At 46.8% G+C, this 21916-nt stretch overlaps 1 long non-coding RNA gene across 1 annotated transcript; it reads left to right on the top strand.

The window, feature by feature from the left end:
* Positions 1-8340: 8340 nt before the first annotated feature.
* On the top strand, positions 8341-12230 carry LOC123064476 (uncharacterized). The gene is made up of 7 exons (XR_006430710.1): positions 8341-8516; positions 8610-8671; positions 8867-8929; positions 10688-10812; positions 10964-11095; positions 11176-11241; positions 11351-12230. It is a non-coding gene; the product is annotated as an uncharacterized lncRNA (long non-coding RNA).
* Positions 12231-21916: the final 9686 nt, after the last annotated feature.

Here is a 21916-nt window from a genome sequence, read left to right as displayed (position 1 = left end):
TCAAACAACGGCGGTGGCGGCGGTACACCGCGCCAGAACAATGGTGACCGCGGCGACCGCGGTGACCGTGAGCGGTGCCAAATCTGCAAGGAGGAGGGCCATGGTGCGTGGCGCTGCAGGAAGCGGTACGACAAGGGCTTCAACAACAACGTACGCAATCCTGCAGGCGGTGGCGGTGGTGGACGCGGCAGTGGTGGGCGCGGCGGCGGCGGCGGCGGTAATGGAAACCAGCGCTCCGCCAACTCTGCTCACTCCTACGGCGTGGATACCAACTGGTATCTCGACACTGGCGCCACAGATCATGTTACCGGCGAGTTGGAGAAGCTAGCTGTGCGTGATCGCTACACCGGCACGGACCAAATCCATACGGCAAGTGGGCAAGGTATGGACATAGCACATATTGGTCATTCAGTATTATCTACTCCCTCTGGCTCCTTGCACCTAAACAACATCCTCCATGCTCCTAGTGCTGACCAAAGCCTCCTCTCTGCTTATAATCTCATGCGAGATAACGATGTTTTTATTGAACTTCACCCTGAATTCTTTCTTGTTAAGGATCAGGCTACCCGGAGAACAATTCTGCAAAACAAGAGTAGATGGGGTCTGTTCCCCGTGACTGGACGGCAAAGTGCCCCCTCATGTCAAGTTCTTGCTGCCATCAAGCCCTCCACGTCTCGGTGGCACAAGCGCCTAGGGCACCCTGCTCTTCCGGTAGTTACAAAAATTCTACGTGATTTCAATCTTCCTGTTTCGAATAAACAAGACCATCTTCTTGTGTGTGATGCATGTCAGATGGCCAAGAGCCATCAGCTACCTTATTCTCGTTCAACTAGTGAATCTACAGCTCCTTTAGAGCTGATTTTCTCAGATGTTTGGGGTCCTGGACCCGTCTCTGTAGGAAGACAAAAATACTATGTCAGTTTTATTGATGATTTCAGCAAATTTAGCTGGATATATTTGCTCAAAAATAAATCTGATGTCTTTGAGAAATTTCGTCTGTTCCAAGCTCATGTTGAACGTCTCTTTGATCGCAAGATTATTGCTATGCAAACCGATTGGGGTGGGGAGTACCAACGGTTGAGCTCTTTCTTTGAACACATTGGCATCACACACCATGTTTCTTGCCCCCATGCACATCAACAGAACGGCTCCGCAGAACGAAAACATAGGCACATCGTGGAGGTTGGTCTCTCCCTACTCGCTCATGCATTCATGCCGCTTAAATTTTGGGGCGAGGCTTTTCTCACTGCAGTCTATCTTATCAATCGTATTCCTAGCAGAGTTATCAAGAACCAAACGCCTCTAGAACGACTTTTTGGCACCAAGCCCAACTACTCTTTTCTCCGCATCTTTGGTTGTGCCGTTTGGCCAAACTTGCGTCCTTTTAACAAGCACAAGCTCGAGTTCAGGTCCAAAAAATGCGCCTTCCTAGGATACAGTACCCATCATAAAGGCTACAAGTGTCTTGCTCCTCTGGTCGTGTCTATGTGTCTCGGGATGTTATTTTTGATGAGCAAATCTTTCCTTTCGCAAGCCTTCATTCTAATGCCGGCGCTCAACTCCAAAAAGAATTGCTTCTTCTACCATCTCATCTTTTGCCATCTCCCACTTTCGCGCAAGGGGGAGCTGATTTTACTGTTGATAATATGTCCTTGTCTAATGCTAATACCCCAGCTGAAAGTGTGCAGGAAACAGGGCAGTCATACCCTGAAAATTTTGGTGAAAATTCATATGATTTTATGCAGCAAACTGAGGGTGATCATGCAGCCACAGAAGATCCAGCGGCCTCGGGATCGGTCGCTGCCACCACGCCAGGCGAATCCGCCAGCGGGATCCGCGTCCGCAGCAGCGTCAGGCGAATCCTCGCCGGGATCCGCGCCAACTGGCGGGCGGTCAGGCGGGAGCCCTATCCCGCGGTCTCCTGGTGGGCCAGCCAGGCGCACTCCCGCGCCATCCCCAGCCTCGGTGGGTGTGCGGTCTCCTGGTGGGACGGCTGGTGCGTCCGGGCGCGGCCCACCTGGCCCCCACGAAGCGAGGCACTCGGAACCTAGCGCGGCGCAATCTTCCTCGAGGCCCGCAGCCGCTTCGGAACTGCCAAGTGGCGGTTCGCCACAGGCTGCCGCACCGGATCCGCCTGGGTCGCTGCAGGATGCAGATTTGGGATTCTCTGCGGATGGCTCCGCGGTCTCGTCTGCACAAGATCGTCTACAACTTCAGCATGATCGACCAGCTCCACCTCCTCCTGCCCGATCACACACTCGGTCACAAAGTGGGATTGCCAAGCCCAAGGTATATAAAGACGGCTGTGTTCGTTGGGGTTCTTTTTGTGCCACAGGTGAACCCAAGAGTCTGCACGATGCTCTTGCTCATCCAAAATGGAAGCAGGCCATGGATGAAGAGTTTTCAGCCCTCATTGCCAACAGGACATGGCACTTGGTCCTCCGGTCAGAGGGCAAAATGTGATTGACTGCAAATGGGTGTACAAGGTAAAACGCAAGTCTGATGGCACGATTGACAGGTACAAGGCACGTCTTGTGGCGAAAGGCTTCAAGCAAAGGTATGGAATTGACTACGAAGATACCTTCAGCCCTGTGGTAAAAGCTGCTACTATTAGATTGATTCTTTCAGTTGCAATATCTAGAAGTTGGTGTATGCGACAACTAGATGTGAAGAACGCGTTTTTGCATGGTGTTCTGGAAGAAGAAGTGTTTATGAGGCAGCCTCCTGGGTATGAGGATTCAGCTTTACCACGACATGTTTGCAAGCTTGACAAGGCAATTTATGGTTTGAAACAAGCACCCAGAGCTTGGTATTACCGTTTGTACTCCAAATTACAGTCTCTTGGTTTTTCTGCTTCTAAGGGAGATACCTCATTGTTCTTTTATCATCGACATGGAGTAACCATCTTCATGCTGATTTATGTCGATGATATTATTGTCACCAGCTCCTCCTCTAGAGCAGTTGATGCCCTTCTTCAGGATCTGCGCATGGACTTTGCACTCAAGGATTTGGGCAGCCTTCATTTTTTTCTTGGGATCGAGGTGAAGCAGGTGGCTCGTGGCATTGTTCTCTCTCAAGAAAAATATGTCCAAGATATCCTTGAGCGGGTGGGCATGAAAGGTTGCAAACCTTCTCCAACTCCTCTGTCTACCTCAGAGAAGTTGTCTCTTCATGATGGAGAGACCCTTGGAGCAGAAGACTCCACTAGGTACAGAAGTGTGGTTGGAGCTTTACAGTATTTGACTTTAACCCGGCCTGATATATGTTTTTCAGTCAACAAAGTTTGCCAATTTCTTCATGCACCTACTAGTACTCATTGGACAGCAGTGAAACGCATCCTTCGGTATCTTCAGGCAACCAAGAGTCATGGTCTTACACTTGCCAAATCAGATTCTACACTGGTTAGTGCCTTTTCAGATGCAGATTGGGCAGGTTGTCCTGATGATCGGCGGTCCACTGGAGGCTTTGCAGTGTTCTTTGGTGGAAATCTGGTTTCTTGGAGTGCACGTAAACAAGCCACTGTGTCCAGGTCAAGCACAGAAGCTGAGTACAAAGCCTTAGCAAATGCAACTGCTGAAATCATTTGGGTGCAAAATATGTTGACAGAACTGGGTATTCGTCATTCGCCTGCAGCCTCACTTTGGTGTGACAATCTTGGAGCCACGTATCTTTCAGCCAATCCTATCTTTCATGCCAGGACAAAGCACATTGAGATTGATTATCACTTCGTTCGTGAAAGGGTTGCGAACAAGCTGCTAAACATTCGGTTTGTTCCTACTGGTGATCAAGTAGCGGATGGCTTTACTAAACCACTATCGCTGCGGTAGCTGGAGGTCTTTCGACGCAATCTCAACTTAGATAGTTGTGATTGAGAGGGAGTGTTAAACATCCTTGTACGCTACGGTATAATATAAACCGTAGCTAGATAATGTGTGCGTGTTGTAGTTAGTTAGGCTAGGTTGTTTAGATGAGATCTTGTAGATAACTTGAAGATCAATCTACACCTAGCCTAACCTAACCTCTTTGTAAATCCTGCCGCCTGTTCTTGGTTATATAACACGCACCGCGCTCCTGCCCTTGGTATGCGCTTCCAGCCTCGGTTTTTACACTTGAAGCCCAGGGACGGCCCGAGGGCAGCCATCAGCTGCGGGATCTCCGGGAGCGATGCGTCGTGCCTGATTGGGACGACGGACGGCGGGGACATGCCGCGTGCAAGCTCGCCGACGGCTCCTAGGAACTGGGCCAACCCAAAGTCGTCAGCGACGGCATGGTTCCACGTCACCCCGACGACGTATCCGCCGCAGGCGAACTCGGTGACCTGCATCATCAGCAGCGGGCATTCCGAATCCGACATGCGGGCGTGCTCGCCGGACCGGACGGCAAGGGCATCCAAAGGGATCACCAGTGGCGCGTCGAAGAACCTGACATCCTCCAGAGTGCAGCTCGCCGTGGCAGCGACGAACGCAACGCCGTCACCGGTGCACGCGAGCTGGACGTCCTGCCCGCTGACGGCCAGGCGACCGGCGAGGGGGTAGTAGTGGACAAGTGCTTGGGACAGAGCACGCCGTATGCTCTCAGCCGGCTCGTGGATCGGGCGGTCGAAAATGTGGAGCGACGTGACCGACACCTGGAGGCAGGCCTTGTCGGAAGAAGTGAGAGGCAGGTTGCCGGCCTGCGTGGGCTCCGACGGGCCTACGAGAACCGGCGGCGAGGACTGGGTCACAAGGAATTTCATCGTGCTCGGGAACTTGGTTTTCGATCTGTGGGCTCTAATGGTCAGTCTCGATCGAGATTAGTAGATCGAGATCTGTGGGCTCCAATGTCAACTGGCAAGTTGCTGAGTTAGCTGGGAAGGAACTCAAGAATCAAGATGCCAATGTCTTAAAGAATCAAGTTGCTTAACAGAGATTTTGCTGATACAAAAATGGCCATATGTCTTAAAGAAACTTAATGTAACGCAGCAGTTCTAGTGTTAGTGATGCAAGGAGGATTGTGTTTGTGTCTAGGTAATGATATATTAACTTTAAAACCCCAGATCAGGTAAATCTTTTTTTAATCAAATGATGATCTGCGCAGGACAAGTGATTTGTAGGAAGACCATCATGGTTTGCTGCGTTCATATCATAAAATCATTACATCGTCCACGAGGTTTTTATGAATAAAGCTAGAAGGATCAACCCAGTTAGGCCAACTCTAACCGATCCCGCGAAAGTTAAAGGATGATCCGACAAAGTAAAGTTAGAGGAGGAAAATTTTACTCCTCTATAGGTGGCCGGCACCTAGCCGATCCCCTAAACTTAGTGGAGTAAAAAAGTATATATATTTTATGTAACTTCAAACACTTCACAATATATCATAGAAATATTCAAATTAAAACATGCATAATGTTAGAATAAATCCGAGGCAACCGTCGATCATCCGAGGATCCAACAATCACACAAGCACGACACCGAGATTTGTTAACGAGGTTCACCAATATGCCTACATCCCAGGGGCATGGCTATGGGCGCTCCTCCCCATGACACCGCTACAATACCGCGCCCGGTCGCCGCCCTGGACGCCGGCACATGCCGCCGGCTTCCCCTGCGTTCCGGTGCTATTATGTTGGCATAGGTTATATCGTGTGTCTACCCTCGCTATATATGAGAGGCCTAGGATACAAGTGTCCTACTTCGACACGACTCCATATCCTATCTAAACACAGTACAACTACAAGTCCAACTGTAACCTACTTTGTACACTATATTCGACACAACTCTAACAAACTCCACCATGGCGAATATTCTCCACCACCTTGAATCCGTCCATGTGTCAAACTTTCATGTACATTGGACTTGAGCTTATCCCATGAGCACCGCTGCTACTCCAAAGACTTCATATTACTCCACCTGCAACTTGTAGTCCCTTCTTTTCTTGACCACAGTCAACACTCGAACGAAATTAAGTTTCTTGTTACTCTAGTTTGTGCTCCCAACTTTCAGAGTATCCATCCAACGCCATCACACACTAATCACTGACCTGCGTGAAAGTGAACAACTCATATATTGGGTGTCACACATAAGAGTTACCTGAACTCAACATCACCGCTCCTTTCTTGATCGCCTATCTGAAACTTGAAGAAATTTCACCGTTGCTTGTAGTCATCCCGAATCAAACAACGGTGATAACTAGAATGGCACAGTGATGCAAAGTGGCACAACACCCGTCATGGCCAAGCTTGGTTTCATTTTCTTGAGACATCCCGGCTGTCTTAACACCTTCGTTTCACTAGCCAATGGATTGGGTGACTAGAGCTAATATCCCATCAAGGGGCGAGCGGTTTAGAACCGAGTCGATGAGATGAATGCATGGGGCTCTTATCTTGCAAAAGGCCTCTTAGCTATCTCATTTCTAGTTGTGTGATGGTTCTGCATGATGCAAGTAACCGACTAAAAATATTATATATTTGAGATTACGTGTGAAAAACAAAAGCTAAATGCTACATGCAAAACTTACTAGTTTTCAAGAACATCCATGTAGTATGAAATCATGTAGACAAGTCTAATATTGTGTTGTTTTTTCTGGAGAAAAAACCCCTTAATTCTGTGGATTTGTTCTGTCCTTTTGCACGTCGATTTCTGCTGTTCAATATCTCTCATCATGTGTATTACCCGCCTGATATCTCCCGCCCAAAAGTTTCCCTCCAATTTTTTTACTTGTGCTTCTCCCGCCTGAAAGTTGTAAATCAACTTTTTGAAACCACTCCCATGACACTTCAATAACAAATATTATCTTATGATAGGAAATATCAATTGTTTATTAGTACATGTGCCACCCCCTTGGTAATTAACCATTGCAAGAGTAGCATTCTACTCCTCTATAAAGTCTTGACAAATATATACTTATGGGTATATTAACTAGTATATCATTCTAGCTATGATCCATAATTATAATCTGTGAAGTGATAAGTTGTAGATAACTAGAAACGATAAGGTGTTCATTCCTAGGGTTAAAAATTGTAGATCATTTAGTGTAACTCATTATTTTATGTAATAGGATAGTTCATACCTATCATTTTAAGAACTAACCATGGTATTCTAGGAATAGTTAATATATTATTACACGTGCATTTTCTTTGTTAACATTATTCTAGTATCATTTTGCATTTCCGTCCCCGCCTGAATTTCACGATGAAATATTTTGGGTCCGACTACCACTTCCGTTCCCACCCGAATTGTGTGCTATCAACTTCCTCGACTCCTTTGACCGTGAGTCCCAACCTCTCCCTCGACCTTTGAATCCTCCCGCGGTGTTCCCGACGTAGCCTGCGTCCTCCCCATCAAGTCATGGCTCCTCGACGCCACTCTTAAACAAAGTCCATGTTGAAGAGCATATGAGGTCGATACAATCGTATCGCATATCGCCTGGTTCCTTCCTCCATCGCGGGCGGCGCAACCCTTCCACGCGCCTGCAGAAGGTAGTGGGCGCCGAGCTCGTGCGTTGCATTGTGACTCGAGCCGCGGGGAAGAGCACCGTGTTGCTGAGCAACATCTACACCGCCTCCGCCGACTACCAAGGGGGCAACTCTCGCCATGCCGCACAAGAACAAGGACTGCCACAACATCGCGCGGGAGGTGAAGTGGGAGGACTACTCATGCATGATATGTGTTCGATGTAATGCGAGACACACACACACACACACACAGAGAGAGAGAGATGTGGTCTTCGTGCAGGAGGGGATGAGTGAACAAGGGATTGGTCAGAGAGAGGTTGATGGGCGGGCCCCACATTTTTTTGTTTGCCACATCCATTTAACGCATATTAGTCAATGTTGTCTATCCGTTTGACACGTCATTCATCAAATCAAAATGTGGCTCAACACGGGATCGGTGCCTTTTGTCAATGATTAATTTTGTGTTTGGCGTTTTTGCTAGCTGCCAGTATTGTGGTGTTTATTTTTACTAATGACACATGTATTGTGGTTGTTTTATGTTTTTCATTAAATATATTGCATTCGGTAGAAATCATATTTGCATCCTATAATGTGTTGTATTGTCTAAAATACAACACATTATAGGGTATTCATCCCAGGTATTCATCCCCGTTAATTCTAGATCCCACGACAATCCATCATGGGGCGGCGATGACGAGGGGGCGAGCGGGGTTTCCAAAACGAGGACGCACACGTACCTCGGGAACTCGCTCCCGTTTCCACGGCGTCGGTGCATCGTGAGATTCACATGTACGTACGGTTGGGATCAATTAAAGAGCGGATAAATGGCACGGACCAATCAAAAAAGACTTGATGAACAAAACGAAAGAAAGGAAAGCCCCAACCAAACCCACCACAGATCACACGCACCAAACTTCCAATCCCGCTCCCCTCCCCACCCGTATCGGCGCCGCCACCCACCACTCAGCAGGACCTCGCCGCCGGCCATGGCCTCCGCTCTCTCCCCTCATCCCAGGACAGGACAAGACAGGAGGGAGGGAGATCCATATACGCCGCCACGCACCGGCAGACGCCGACATGGAAGGTCCCCTCCCCACCCCTCTATCCCCCGTACTCTTGGTTGGTTTCGATTTGGCCGCTCTCCTCGCTGACGCAGTTCCCTCACACACGCGCGCAGGTGTTTCGTGTGCTTTCTTCTTCCCTTCCCGGGACACTGCTGCTCCGACGCCGTGGACAAATGTAAGCACTTCTCTTCTCTCCCCTCACCCTCCGTTCCTCTCCTTTCTCCGGTTGCTTACTGTACCTCCGCAACAAGTAATTATTTCTTCAGAGATGAGAAGAGGAGAGAGAGAGAGGTCCTCATGCATAAACTATTGGTGTTGGGTGGTTTCGATTTGGCCGCTCCCCTCGCTGATGCGGTTTCCTCATGCGCAGGTGCTCCGTGTGCTTCCTTCTTCCCTTCTCGGGACACCGCTGCTCCAATGCCATGGACAAAATGTAAGAACTTCTCTTCTCTCCCCTTCTCTTGGTCTCCTTTCTCCGGTTGCCCACTGTACCGCAATTCAACGTAATTGTTTCTTCAGAAAGGAGAAGAGGAGAGGTCCTGCAATTCAACGTACTTGTCTTCCTGAACTAATGTTATAAGCAGCATCTCAAGTTTGGGGCCGAATAAATTACGCATTTGGGAAATTTACCCTACGCACTACTACTAGTTTGTTTCCTAGATGGCCATTGTGCTCGTCGTCGTTCGTTAATTAGCAACTCAGCTCAACTCGCGCTGGTGGCAATTTGTGAAATCACTAGTCCAATTTGCATCTTTGTAAGAACATGTTATAACATCAATACTAACAGTGAATATTTGACTCGGTATGTGTGGTGTATGCAAGTTCAAGTGATTTTTTGAATCTGCTTTCCTTCGGTTATGCCTTAGATTTCACAATCATTTTCTGTTTAGTTAGAAACCGACCAAAAATGAAGAGCTAGAGAGAGAGAGAGAGAGAGAGAGAGAGAAAGAGCGAGAGAGAGAGATTATGAGGTGTGGTGGCCATTAATTAGTTGCTTCCGCAGTATGTTGACATACTGGCCTTTCCTTTTCTTATACATGCAACCATGTTCTTGACGCCATATGAATATTATGCTCCCATTTTCTTGTCATGTAGAATTTGCTGCTGGGAGAGAAGGACGATGATGCGAGTGGCTGCTCCAACCCCCCCCCCCCCCCCCCCCCCCCCCCTCTCTCTCTCTCAACATGTACGTGAGGGTCCGTAGTGTCTGTTCCCTAAACATGCATGTGTGGATGCTCCTGGCTGGCCCCAACTCTAGTAAGCACTACCGATATATCAGGTTCCCACAAGAAAAAAATGGAACAATCAGTTTGTTCGTTAAATTTTCAATTTTCATGTGACACGGTAAGGATAGAGGTAATCCTTTGTACCGTTTGCACCGTGTTAATGATAAAGGTAATCACAGTACAATAGGTAGAATCTAATCGGAAATTATTAGGGTTGTTGATTGGCCAGAAATACGAGAAATAAAGTAGTACTGTTGTTCGATTGGACATGAACTGAATATAACAGTGGTAAATACCGTGATTTCTTTTATTACCGATTACTACTCGGAGCTAGAAACACAAGGATCTGGTGGGTTGTAGTTAGTTGTCTCCTCTCTTTAAAATACAGAAGGGCAAGCTGCTGGAGTTCTGACTCGTTGACCTCAATTTAAATTCACAACACCGTGGCTTCTCGTTAGGTGCCTCCCCTCATAAGTCTGAACAATCACTGTCATACTGTAGCAATTGAATTACCGGTCATGATTTGTCTACTTTAGTTTGATTGTACATGCTCCTTTGCTGCGCTTTCTACAAGATAAATTTGGTTTAAACCAATTAGCATGTGCAGAGAATTAAAAGACTGTTGTACTTTGTAATTCAAGATAAAAGCCTTATGAAATTCAAAACATCTCTATCTAGTCAAGGGGATTGAAAATTTAACACTTTAATGTGTTTATTTTCATTCAATTATTGCCATTTTATAACATTTATTTTTTGTAAGCATGATGAAAGCTCAACCATATGAAAACACAAGTAGCAAATTCTTCCCTGTTTCTAGTTCAGGGATTTGAGATTTTAGAACTTCAACTTGCTCTCTGTTTTAAATTTGGTCATGTCCATTTTATAACATTCACTTTTTTAAGCATGATGAAGCACAACCAGATGGAACCACAAGTAACAAACTCTTCCCCGTTGTATTGTAACAGATGAGAGATGAGTGGAGTACCATACCGCAATCCAATGAGCGAATCGAGGCCAGCTCAGCCCCGTGAGCAAGCAAGAGGCTGCAGCTATAAGAGAATGGACACTCGCCTAAGGATTCTCCCTTAAGGTTGGTTTGGTTGCATCACATTCACACGCACAACAGTGAACAAGTGGCCATGTTAGGTTTATATTGACGGTCTTAGGCATGCTGACATTATTTTGGACATACATTCCTGTTCTATATTTCTAACTTCCAAAAGGTCCCCTTGATCGTGCAGGAGAAGATGGAGCTCTGTGAGCAGTGTCTATTTTTTGTTGGCCAACGATGTTCTTGAGAGGATGCACTCCCGTGTCACTGGCAAGCGGCATATTGGTGATGGTCTGGTTAGGGATTTGTCGTTGAATAACTGGTCAGTAACTAACAAGTTGTTGCACCAAAAGAGAACAATGATCTTTGACTTTATGACTTAGTCGTCTAATTGATTTTCAGGCTGCGAGGGAAGCAGAGCAACCACGGGATATGCCCCAAGATCCACGATCCAGCCCTCAAGCAAAGGTATCAATCTACCAAATCTAGTCATTTTCTTACCCTGGGAGGTGCTGTTTGTTCATCCTGCAACCAAGAACAATTGATATGTATATATATCCACACTTAATTGCCTCAGGTTATGCCGCATGTCTCCTGTGCTTCTTCTCCGCCTCTTGCCACAATGCACTTGATGAGCCCGAGTCAGAGGTGCGCCATGAGGAAGGTGTGCTGGACTGCAGGCCACCTGCCCTTGTCGCCGCCCTCGCTGCCCACAGGTCTGACAGTGCCTGCCATTTAGAAGCTCCGCCTCGTTGCTTGACTCGGCCGCTAGAAGCTCATCGCTATCAACCTAGCCGACCCCTGATTTCGCAGCCTGGGCCTTGGCTCTGGAGTTGTAGGGGCGGACAATTACCAAGTCGACAAGATGAACCTATGACACAAGTACTAAGGAGGTAATTCTGGTATTCTTGTTATGCAGCCTTCTTCTAGTGACCTTTTGGCTGATTGTTTGAAAATGCAATGTCAAGTTAAGAAACTTCCTGCTGATTGTTTGAAGTAATTTTGGTCTTATTATGCAGCCTTCTTCTATGGAAGATGTTTTCTTTAGGACGACATCTGCTTTGCTTAAATTGCCGACCTTTTTAGATTCGTAAAGTTTGACTGTAATAAAATTTGGCGTCCTACTGCTGGCCCTACATCCAGTAAGGATAGTTCTACTGTATTGTGGAAAACGTAGTGGAAAACGAAAAAATCGCCGTAAGATTACCCAAGAACAATATGAAGATGCATATAAGGTTTGGATCAACGATCGTTACCGATTTCGGAGTGTAGCGGAAGTAGACGAGTCGGTGTAGATCGTACTTGGAGTCCCTTGTCCCGTAGATGAATGGCCCCGTGAACCGCCCATGAAGGATTCCTCGAACAAAAGACTGAAAGCACGACCTCTCTACTTGATTGCAAGCGTACGATCTTCAGGATTCGGCAGCGCTTTGCCGTCCAGAACTAATCGTCGCCAAAGAATTAGAGGGAGGAGATCATAACCACACTGGGCTTCCAATAATGAGAATTAGAGGATCTAAGTCAATCTCTAATTGATCAATTAGGATCAACTAGAACTAGAACTACAGGAACTAGAGGGGAGACTCAAAAACTTGTGTATCCCACAAGACAAAATCCTCTAATATATATAGGTTAGAGAGGAGAGGAGGGGCTTCCACCAGGGAGGGAAAGTCCCTCCCTCCTTTGTGCGCCGGCCAAGAGAGGGGAGGAGGAATCCTCCTCCATCTCCAATTCGGCCTCCCCTATAGGAAGGGGGGTGTTGGAAATACGCCCTAGAGGCAATAATAAAATGGTTATTATTATATTTCCTTGTTCATGATAATTGTCTATCGTTCATGCTATAATTGTGTTATCCGGAAATCGTAATACATGTGTGAATGCATAGACCACACCATGTCCCTAGTGAGCCTCTAGTTGACTAGCTCGTTGATCAACAGATTGTCATGGTTTCCTGACTATGGACATTGGATGTCATTGATAACGGATCACATCATTAGGAAAATGATGTGATGGACAAGACCCAATCCTAAGCATAGCACAAGATCGTGTAGTTCGTTTGCTAGAGCTTTTCTAAATGTCAAGTATCATTTCCTTAGACCATGAGATTGTGTAACTCCCGAATACCGTAGGAATGCTTTGGGTGTACCAAACGTCACAACGTAACTGGGTGACTATAAAGGTGCACTACAGGTATCTCTGAAAGTGTCTGTTGGGTTGGCACGAATCGAGACTGGGATTTGTCACTCCGTATGATGGAGAGGTATCTCTGGGCCCACTCGGTAATGCATCATCATAATGAGCTCAATGTGACTAAGTAGTTGGTCACGGGATCATGTGTTATGAAACGAGTAAAGTGACTTGCCGGTAACGAGATTGAATGAGGTATTGGGATACCCACGATCGAATCTCGGGCGAATAACGTACCGATTGACAAAGGGAATTGTATACGGGATTGCTTGAATCCTTGACATCGTGGTTCATTCGATGAGATCATCGTGGAACATGTGGGAGCCAACATGGATATCCAGATCCCGCTGTTGGTTATTGGCCGGAGAGCTGTCTCGGTCATGTCTGCGTGATTCCCGAACCCGTAGGGTCTACACACTTAAGGTTTGATAATGCTAGGGTTATAAGGAAGATTTGTATGTGATTACCGAATGTTGTTCAGAGTCCCGGATGAGATTCCGGACGTCACAAAGAGTTCCGGAATGGTCCGGAGGTGAAGATTTATATATGGGAAGTTGTCATATGGTTACCAGAAATATTCGGGGCATTCCGGTATTGTACCGGGGCCACCGGAGTGGTTCCGAGGGTCCACCGGGAGGGGCCACCTGTCCCGGAGGGCCTTATGGGATGTAGAGGGAAGGGAACTAGCCCCAGGAGGGCTGGGCGCGACCCTCCTAGGGCCCATGCGCCTAGGGTTTGGGGGAACCCTAAGGGGGGGCGCCTCCCTTGCTTGGGGGGCAAGCCCCCTCCCCCCTTGGCCGCCGGCCCCCTCTAGATACCATCTAGAGGGGCCGCCCCCCTTCCCCCTTCTCCTATAAATAGAGGGGCGAGGGGAGGGCTGCAGCACCACATCCAAGGCGCAGCCCCTCCCCTCCCCAACACCTCTCCTCCTCCGTAAGAGCTTGGCGAAGCCCTGCTGGAGAACTGCCGCTCCATCACCACCACGCCGTCGTGCTGCTGCTAGAGCCCTCTTCCTCAACCTCTTCCTCCTCCTTGCTGGATTAAGGTGTGGGAGACGTCACCGGGCTGCACGTGTGTTGAACGCGGAGGTGCCGTTGTTCGGCGCTAAGATTGGAGTCCACCGCGATCTCAATCGCTTTCGAGTACGACTCCTTCATCCATGTTCTTGCAACGCTTCCGACTCGCGATCTTCAAGGGTATGAAGATGCACTCCCCCCTCTCTCGTTGCTAGTCACTCCATAGATTGGTGATGCATAGAATTTTTTTAATTTCTGCAACGATCCCCAACAGTGGCATCATGAGCTAGGTCTATGAGTAGTTTCTATGCACGAGTAGAACACAAGTTTGTTGTGGGCATCGATTTTGTCAATTTACTTGCCACTACTAGTCTTATCTTGTTTCGGCGGCATCGTGGGATGAAGCGGCCCGGACCGACCTTACACGTATACTTACGTGAGATAGGTTCTACCGACCGACATGCACTAGTTGCATAAGGTGGCTAGCGGATGTCTGTCTCTCCCACTTTAGTTGGATCAGATTCGATGAAAAGGGTCCTTATGAAGGGTAAATAGCAATTGACATATCAGGTTGTGGTTTTGGCGTAGGTAAGAAACGTTCTTACTAGAAACCTATAGCAGCCACGTAAAAACTTGCAACAACAATTAGAGGACGTCTAACTTGTTTTTGCAGCATATGCCGTCTGATGTGATATGGCCAAAAGGATGTGATGAATGATATATATATGTGATGTATGAGATTGATCATGTTCTTGTAATAGGAATCACGACTTGCATGTCGATGAGTATGACAACCGGCAGGAGCCATAGGAGTTGTCTTAATTATTGTATGACTTGCGTGTCATTGAATAACGCCATGTAATTACTTTACTTTATTGCTAAACCATTAGCCATAGTAGTAGAAGTAATCATTGGCGTGACAACTTCATGAAGACACGATGATGGAGATTATGGTGTCATGCCGGTGACGATGATGATCATGGCGCCCCGAAGATGGAGATCAAAAGGAGCAAAATGATATTGGCCATATCATGTCACTATTTGATTGCATGTGATGTTTATCATGTTTTACATCTTATTTGCTTAGAACAACGGTAGCATAAATAAGATGATCCCTCATAATAATTTCAAGAAAGTGTTCCCCCTAACTGTGTGCCGTTGTGAAAGTTTGTTGTCTCGAAGCACCACGTGATGATCGGGTGTGATAGATTCTAACATTCACATACAACGGGTGTAAGCCAGATTTCACATGCAAAACACTTAGGTTGACTTGACGAGCCTAGCATGTATAGACATGGCCTCGGAACACAAGAGACCGAAAAGTCGAACGTGAGTCGTATAGAAGATACGATCAACATGAAGATGTTCACCGATGATGACTAGTCTGTCTCACGTGACATGGCCTAGTTGACTCGGATCATGTATCACTTAGATGACTAGAGGGATGTCTATTTGAGTGGGAGTTCATTAAATAATTTGATTAGATGAACTTAATTGTCATGGACTTAGTCTAAATTTTTTACAATATTTCTTGTAGATCAAATGGCCCACGCTAATGTTGCCCTCAACTTCAACACGTTCCTAGAGAAAATCAAGCTGAAAGACGATGGTAGCAACTATACGGACTAGGTCCGAAACTTGAGGATCATCCTCATAGCTGCCAAGAAAGCATATGTCCTAGATGCACCGCTAGGTGAAGCACCCGTTTTCCCAGCAACTCAAGACGTTATGAACGCCTGGTAGTCGCGTAGTGATGATTACTCCCTGGTTCAGTGCGGCATGCTTTACAACTTAGAACCGGGGCTCCAAAAGCATTTCGAGCAGCACGGAGCATATGAGATGTTCCAAGAGCTGAAAATGGTTTTCCAAGTTCATGCCCGGGTCGAGAGATATGAAGTCTCCGACAAGTTATACAGTTGTAAGATGGAGGAGAATGGTTCTGTCAGCGAGCACATACTCAAAATGTCTGGGTTGCACAACCGCTTATCTCAGCTGGGAGTTAATCTCCCGGATGACGCGGTCATTGACAGAATCCTCCAGTCGCTCCCACCTAGCTACAAGAGCTTTGTGATGAACTACAATATGCAGGGAATGGTGAAAACCAATCCTGAGGTATTTTCAATGCTGAAATCAGCGGAGGTGGAGATCAAAAAGGAACATCAAGTGTTGATGGTCAATAAAACCACTAGTTTCAAGAAAGGCAAGGGTAGGAAGAACTTCAAGAAGGACGGCAAGGGAGTTGCCGCGCCCGGTAAGCCAGTTGCCGGGAAGAAACCAAAGCATGGACCCAAGCCTGAGACTGAGTGATTTTATTGCAAGGGAAGCGGACACTGGAAGCAGAACTGCCCCAAGTACTTAGTGGACAAGAAGGCCGGCAACACCAAAGGTATATGTGATATACACGTAATTGACGTGTACCTTACCATTATTCGTAGTAGCTCCTGGGTATTTGATACCGGTGCGGTTGCTCATATTTGTAACTCAAAACAGGAGCTGCGCAATAAGCGGAGACTGGCGAAGGACGAGGTGACAATGCGCGTCGGGAATGGTTCCAAGGTCGGTGTGATCGCGTCGGCACGCTACCTCTACATTTACCTACGGGATTATTTTTAAACCTCAATAATTGTTATTTAGTGTCAGCTTTGAGCATGAACATTGTATCTGGATCTTGTTTAATACGAGATGGCTACTCATTTAAATCCGGGAATAATGGTTGTTCCATTTATTTGAGAGATATGTTTTATGGTCATGCCCCGCTGGTCAATGGTTTATTCTTAATGAATCTCGAACATGATGTTACACATATTCATAGTGTGAATATCAAAAGATGTAAGGTTGATAACGATAGTCCCACATACTTGTGGCACTGCCACCTTGGTCACATTGGTGTCAAGCGCATGAAGAAGCTCCATGCAGATGGACTTTTGGAGTCTCTTGATTACGAATCATTTGACACATGTGAACCATGCCTCATGGGCAAAATGACCAAGACTCCGTTCTCCGGAACAATGGAGCGAGCAACCAACTTATTGGAAATCATACATACCGATGTGTGCGGTCCAATGAGTGTTGAGGCTCGCGGAGGCTATCGTTATGTTCTCACCCTCACTGATGACTTAAGTAGATATGGGTATGTCTACTTGATGAAACACACGTCTGAGTCCTTTAAAAAGTTCAAGGAATTTCAGAATGAAGTAGAGAATCAACATGACAGAAAAAATAATGTTCTTACGATCATATCGTGGGGGAGAATATTTGAGTCATGAATTTTATACGCACTTAAGGAAATGTGGAATTGTTTCACAACTCACGCCGCGTGGAACACCTTAGCGTAACGGTGTGTCCGAACGTCGTAATCGCACCCTATTGGATATCGTGCGATCTATGATGTCTCTTACCGATTTACCGCTATCATTTTGGGGATACGCTCTAGAGACAGCTACATTCACTTTAAATAGGGCGCCATCTAAATCCGTTCAGACGACACCGTATGAATTATGGTTTGGGAAGAAACCTAAGCTGTCGTTTCTAAAAGTTTGGTGATGCGATGCTTATGTCAAGAAACTTCAACCTGGAAAGCTCGAACCCAAGTCGGAGAAATGCGTCTTCATAGGATACCCTAAGGAAACCATTGGGTATACCTTCTACCTTAGATCCGAAGGCAAGATCTTTGTTGCCAAGAACGGGTCCTTTCTGGAGAAAGAGTTTCTCTCGAAAGAAGTAAGTGGGAGTAGAACTCGATGGAGTACTGCCTCTTGAAGCAGAAAGTAGCACAGCTCAGGAAGATGTTCCTGCGGTGCCTGCACCGACTAGAGAGGAAGTTAATGATGATGATCGAGGTACTTCGGATCAAGTTGCTACTGAACTTTGTAGGTCCACAAGGACACGTTCCACACCAGAATGGTATGGCAACCCTATCATGGAAATCATGTTGTTAGACAACGGTGAACCTTCAAACTATGAAGAAGCGATGGCGGGCCCAGATTCCAACAAATGGCTTGAAGCCATGCAATCCGAGATAGGATACATGTATGAAAACTAAGTATGGACTTTGACAGACTTGCCCGATGATCGGTGAGCGATAGAAAATAAATGGATCTTTAAGAAGAAGACGGACGCGGATGGTAATGTTACCATCTATAAGGCTCGACTTGTCGCTAAGGGTTATCAACAAGTTCAAGGGGTTGACTACGATGAGACCTTCTCACTCATAGCGAAGCTGAAGTCCGTCCGAATCATGTTAGCAATTGCCGCATTCTACGATTATGAGATATGGCAAATGGACGTCAAAACGGCATTCCTTAACGGCTTCCTTAAGGAAGAATTGTGTATGATGCAGCCGGAAGGTTTTGTCGATCCTAAGAATGCTAACAAAGTATGCAAGCTCCAGCGCTCCATCTATGGGTTGATGCAAGCATCTCGGAGTTGGAACATTCGCTTTGATGAAATGATCAAAGCGTTTGGGTTTATGCAGACTTATGGAGAAGCCCGCGTTTACAAGAAAGTGAGTGGGAGCTCTATAACATTTCTCATATTATATGTGGATGACATACTGTTGATGGGAAATGATATAGAACTCTTGGAGAGCATAAAGGCCTACTTGAATAAGTGTTTTTCGATGAAGGACCTTGGAGAAGCTACTTACATATTAGGCATCAAGATCTATAGAGATAGATCGAGACGCCTCATAGGTCTTTCACAAAGCACATACCTTGATAAGATATTGAAGAAGTTCAATATGGATCAGTCCAAGAAAGGGTTGTTGCCTGTATTGCAAGGTGTGAAATTGAGCTCAGCTCAAAGCCCGACCATGACAGAAGATAGAGAAAAGATGAGTGTCATCCCCTATGCCTCAGCCATAGGGTCTATTATGTATGCCATGCTGTGTACCAAACCTGATGTAAACCTTGCCGTAAGTTTGGTAGGAAGGTACCAAAGTAATCCTGGCATGGTACACTGGACAGTGGTCAAGAATATCCTTAAGTACCTGAAAAGGACTAAGGATATGTTTCTCGTTTATGGAGGTGACGAAGAGCTCGTCGTAAAGGGTTACATTGATGCTAGCTTCAACACAGATCTGGATGACTCCAAGTCACAAACCGGATACATGTATATTTTGAATGGTGGGGCAGTAATCTAGTGCAGTTGCAAGCAAAGCGTCGTGGTGGGATCTACATGTGAAGCGGAGTACATGGCAGCCTCGGAGGCATCACATGAAGCAATCTGGATGAAGGAGTTCATTACCGACCTAGGAGTTATTCCCAATGCGTCGGGCCCGATGACTCTCTTCTGTGACAACACTGGAGCTATTGCCCTTGCCAAGGCGCCCAAGTTTCACAAGAAGACTAGACACATCAAGCGTCGCTTGATATCTACTACACAACCTTCTTCTTGTAGACGTTGTTGGGCCTGCAAGTGCACATGTTTGTAGGACAGTAGCAAATTTCCCTCAAGTGGATGACCTAAGGTTTATCAATCCGTAGGAGGCGTAGGATGAAGATGGTCTCTCTCAAACAACCCTGCAACCAAATAACAAAGAGTCTCTTGTGTCCCCAACACACCAAATACAATGGTAAATTGTATAGGTGCACTAGTTCGGCGAAGAGATGGTGATACAAGTGCAATATGGATGGTAGATATAGGTACTTGTAATCTGAAATAATAAAAACAGTAAGGTAACTAATGATAAAAGTGAGTGTAAACGGTATTGCAATGATAGGAAACAAGGCCTAGGGTTCATACTTTCACTAGTGCAAGTTCTCTCAACAATAATGACATAGATAGATCATATAACAAGCCCTCAACATGCAACAAAGAGTCACTCCAAAGCCACTATTAGCGGAGAACAAACGTAGAGATTATGGTAGGGTACGAAACCACCTCAAAGTTATTCTTTCGGATCGATCTATTAAAGAGTTCGTACTAGAATAACACCTTAAGACACAAATCAACCAAAACCCTAATGTCACCTAGATACTCCATTGTCACCTCAAGTATCTGTTGGAAATATGCCCTAGAGGCAATAATAAAAGCATTATTATTATATTTCCTTGTTCATGATAATTGTCTTTATTCATGCTATAATTGTGTTATCTGGAAATCGTAATACATGTGTGGATAACAGACATCAACGTGTCCCTAGTGAGCCTCTAGTTGACTAGCTCGTTGATCAACAGATAGTCATGATTTCCTGACTATGGACACTGGATGTCATTGATAACGAGATCACATCATTAGGAGAATGATGTGATGGACAAGACCCAATCCTAAAACGTAGCACAAGATCGTATAGTTCGTTTGCTATAGTTTTCCAATGTCAAGTATCTTTTCCTTAGACCATGAGATCGTGTAACTCCCGGATACCGTAGGAGTGCTTTGGGTATGCCAAACGTCACAACGTAACTGGGTGACTATAAAGGTAGACTACGGGTATCTCCGAAAGTGTCTGTTGGGTGACATGGATCAAGACTGGGATTTGTCACTCCGTATGACGGAGAGGTATCACTGGGCCCACTCGGTAATGCATCATCATAATGAGCTCAGAGTGACCAAGTGTCTGGTCACGGGATCATGCATTACGGTACGAGTAAAGTGACTTGCCGGTAACGAGATTGAACGAGGTATTGGGATACCGACGATCGAGTCTCGGGCAAGTAACATATCGATGGACAAAGGGAATAGCGTACGGGGTTGATAGAATCCTCGACATCGTGGTTCATCCGATGAGATCATCGTGGAGCATGTGGGAGCCAACATGGGTATCCAGATCCCGCTGTTGGTTATTGACCGGAGAGTCGTCTCGGTCATGTCTGCTTGTCTCCCGAACCCGTAGGGTCTACACACTTAAGGTTCGGTTACGCTAGGGTTGTAGGGATATGTATATGCAGTAACCCGAATGTTGTTCGGAGTCCCGGATGAGATCCCGGACGTCACGAGGAGTTCCGGAATGGTCCGGAGGTAAAGATTTATATATGGGAAGTCCTGTTTCGGGCATCGGGACAAGTTTCGGGGTTATCGGTATTGTACCGGGACCACCGGAAGGGTCCCGGGGGTCCACCGGGTGGGTCCACCTGTCCCGGGGGGCCACATGGGCTGTAGGGGGTGCGCCTTGGCCTACATGGGCCAAGGGCACCAGCCCCACATAGGCCCATGCGCCTAGGGTTTGAGGGGGAAAGAGTCCTAGGAGGGGAAGGCACCTCCTAGGTGCCTTGGGGGGGAGGGAAACCCCCTTGGCCGCCGCACCCCCTAGGAGATTGGATCTCCTAGGGCCGGCCACCCCCCTTGGCCCTCCTATATATAGTGGGGGAGAGGAGGGACTTCATACCTGAACGCCTCGGCCTTTGGTTGCCTCCTTCTCCCTCCCCAACACCTCCTCCACCTCCATAGTGCTTAGCGAAGCTCTGCCGGAGTACTGCAGCTCCATCAACACCACGCCGTCGTGCTGCTGCTGGTGCCATCTCCCTCAACCTCTCCTCCCTCCCTTGCTGGATCAAGAAGGAGGAGACGTGGCTGTTCCGTACGTGTGTTGAACGCGGAGGTGCCGTCCGTTCGGCGCTGGTCATCGGTGATTTGGATCACGTCGAGTACGACTACATCATCACCGTTCTTTTGAACGCTTCCGCTCGCGATCTACAAAGGTATGTAGATGCATCTAATCACTCGTTGCTAGATGAACTCCTAGATGATCTTGGTGAAACGAGTAAGAAAATTTTTGTTTTCTGCAACGTTCTCCAACAGTGGCATCATGAGCTAGGTCTATGCGTAGTTCTTCTTGCGCGAGTAGAACACAATTTGTTGTGGGCGTAGATTTGTCAACTTTCTTGCCGTTACTAGTCCTTTCTTGCTTCAGCGGTATTGTGGGATGAAGCGGCCCGGACCAACCTTACACGTACGCTTACGTGAGACCGGTTCCACCGACTAACATGCACTAGTTGCATAAG

This window comes from Triticum aestivum, chromosome 3B (assembly GCF_018294505.1).
Source record: "Triticum aestivum cultivar Chinese Spring chromosome 3B, IWGSC CS RefSeq v2.1, whole genome shotgun sequence".
Classification (NCBI taxonomy): domain Eukaryota; kingdom Viridiplantae; phylum Streptophyta; class Magnoliopsida; order Poales; family Poaceae; genus Triticum; species Triticum aestivum.
Note: the sequence above shows the minus strand (reverse complement) of the source record. Positions and strands in the feature narration are given on the sequence as shown.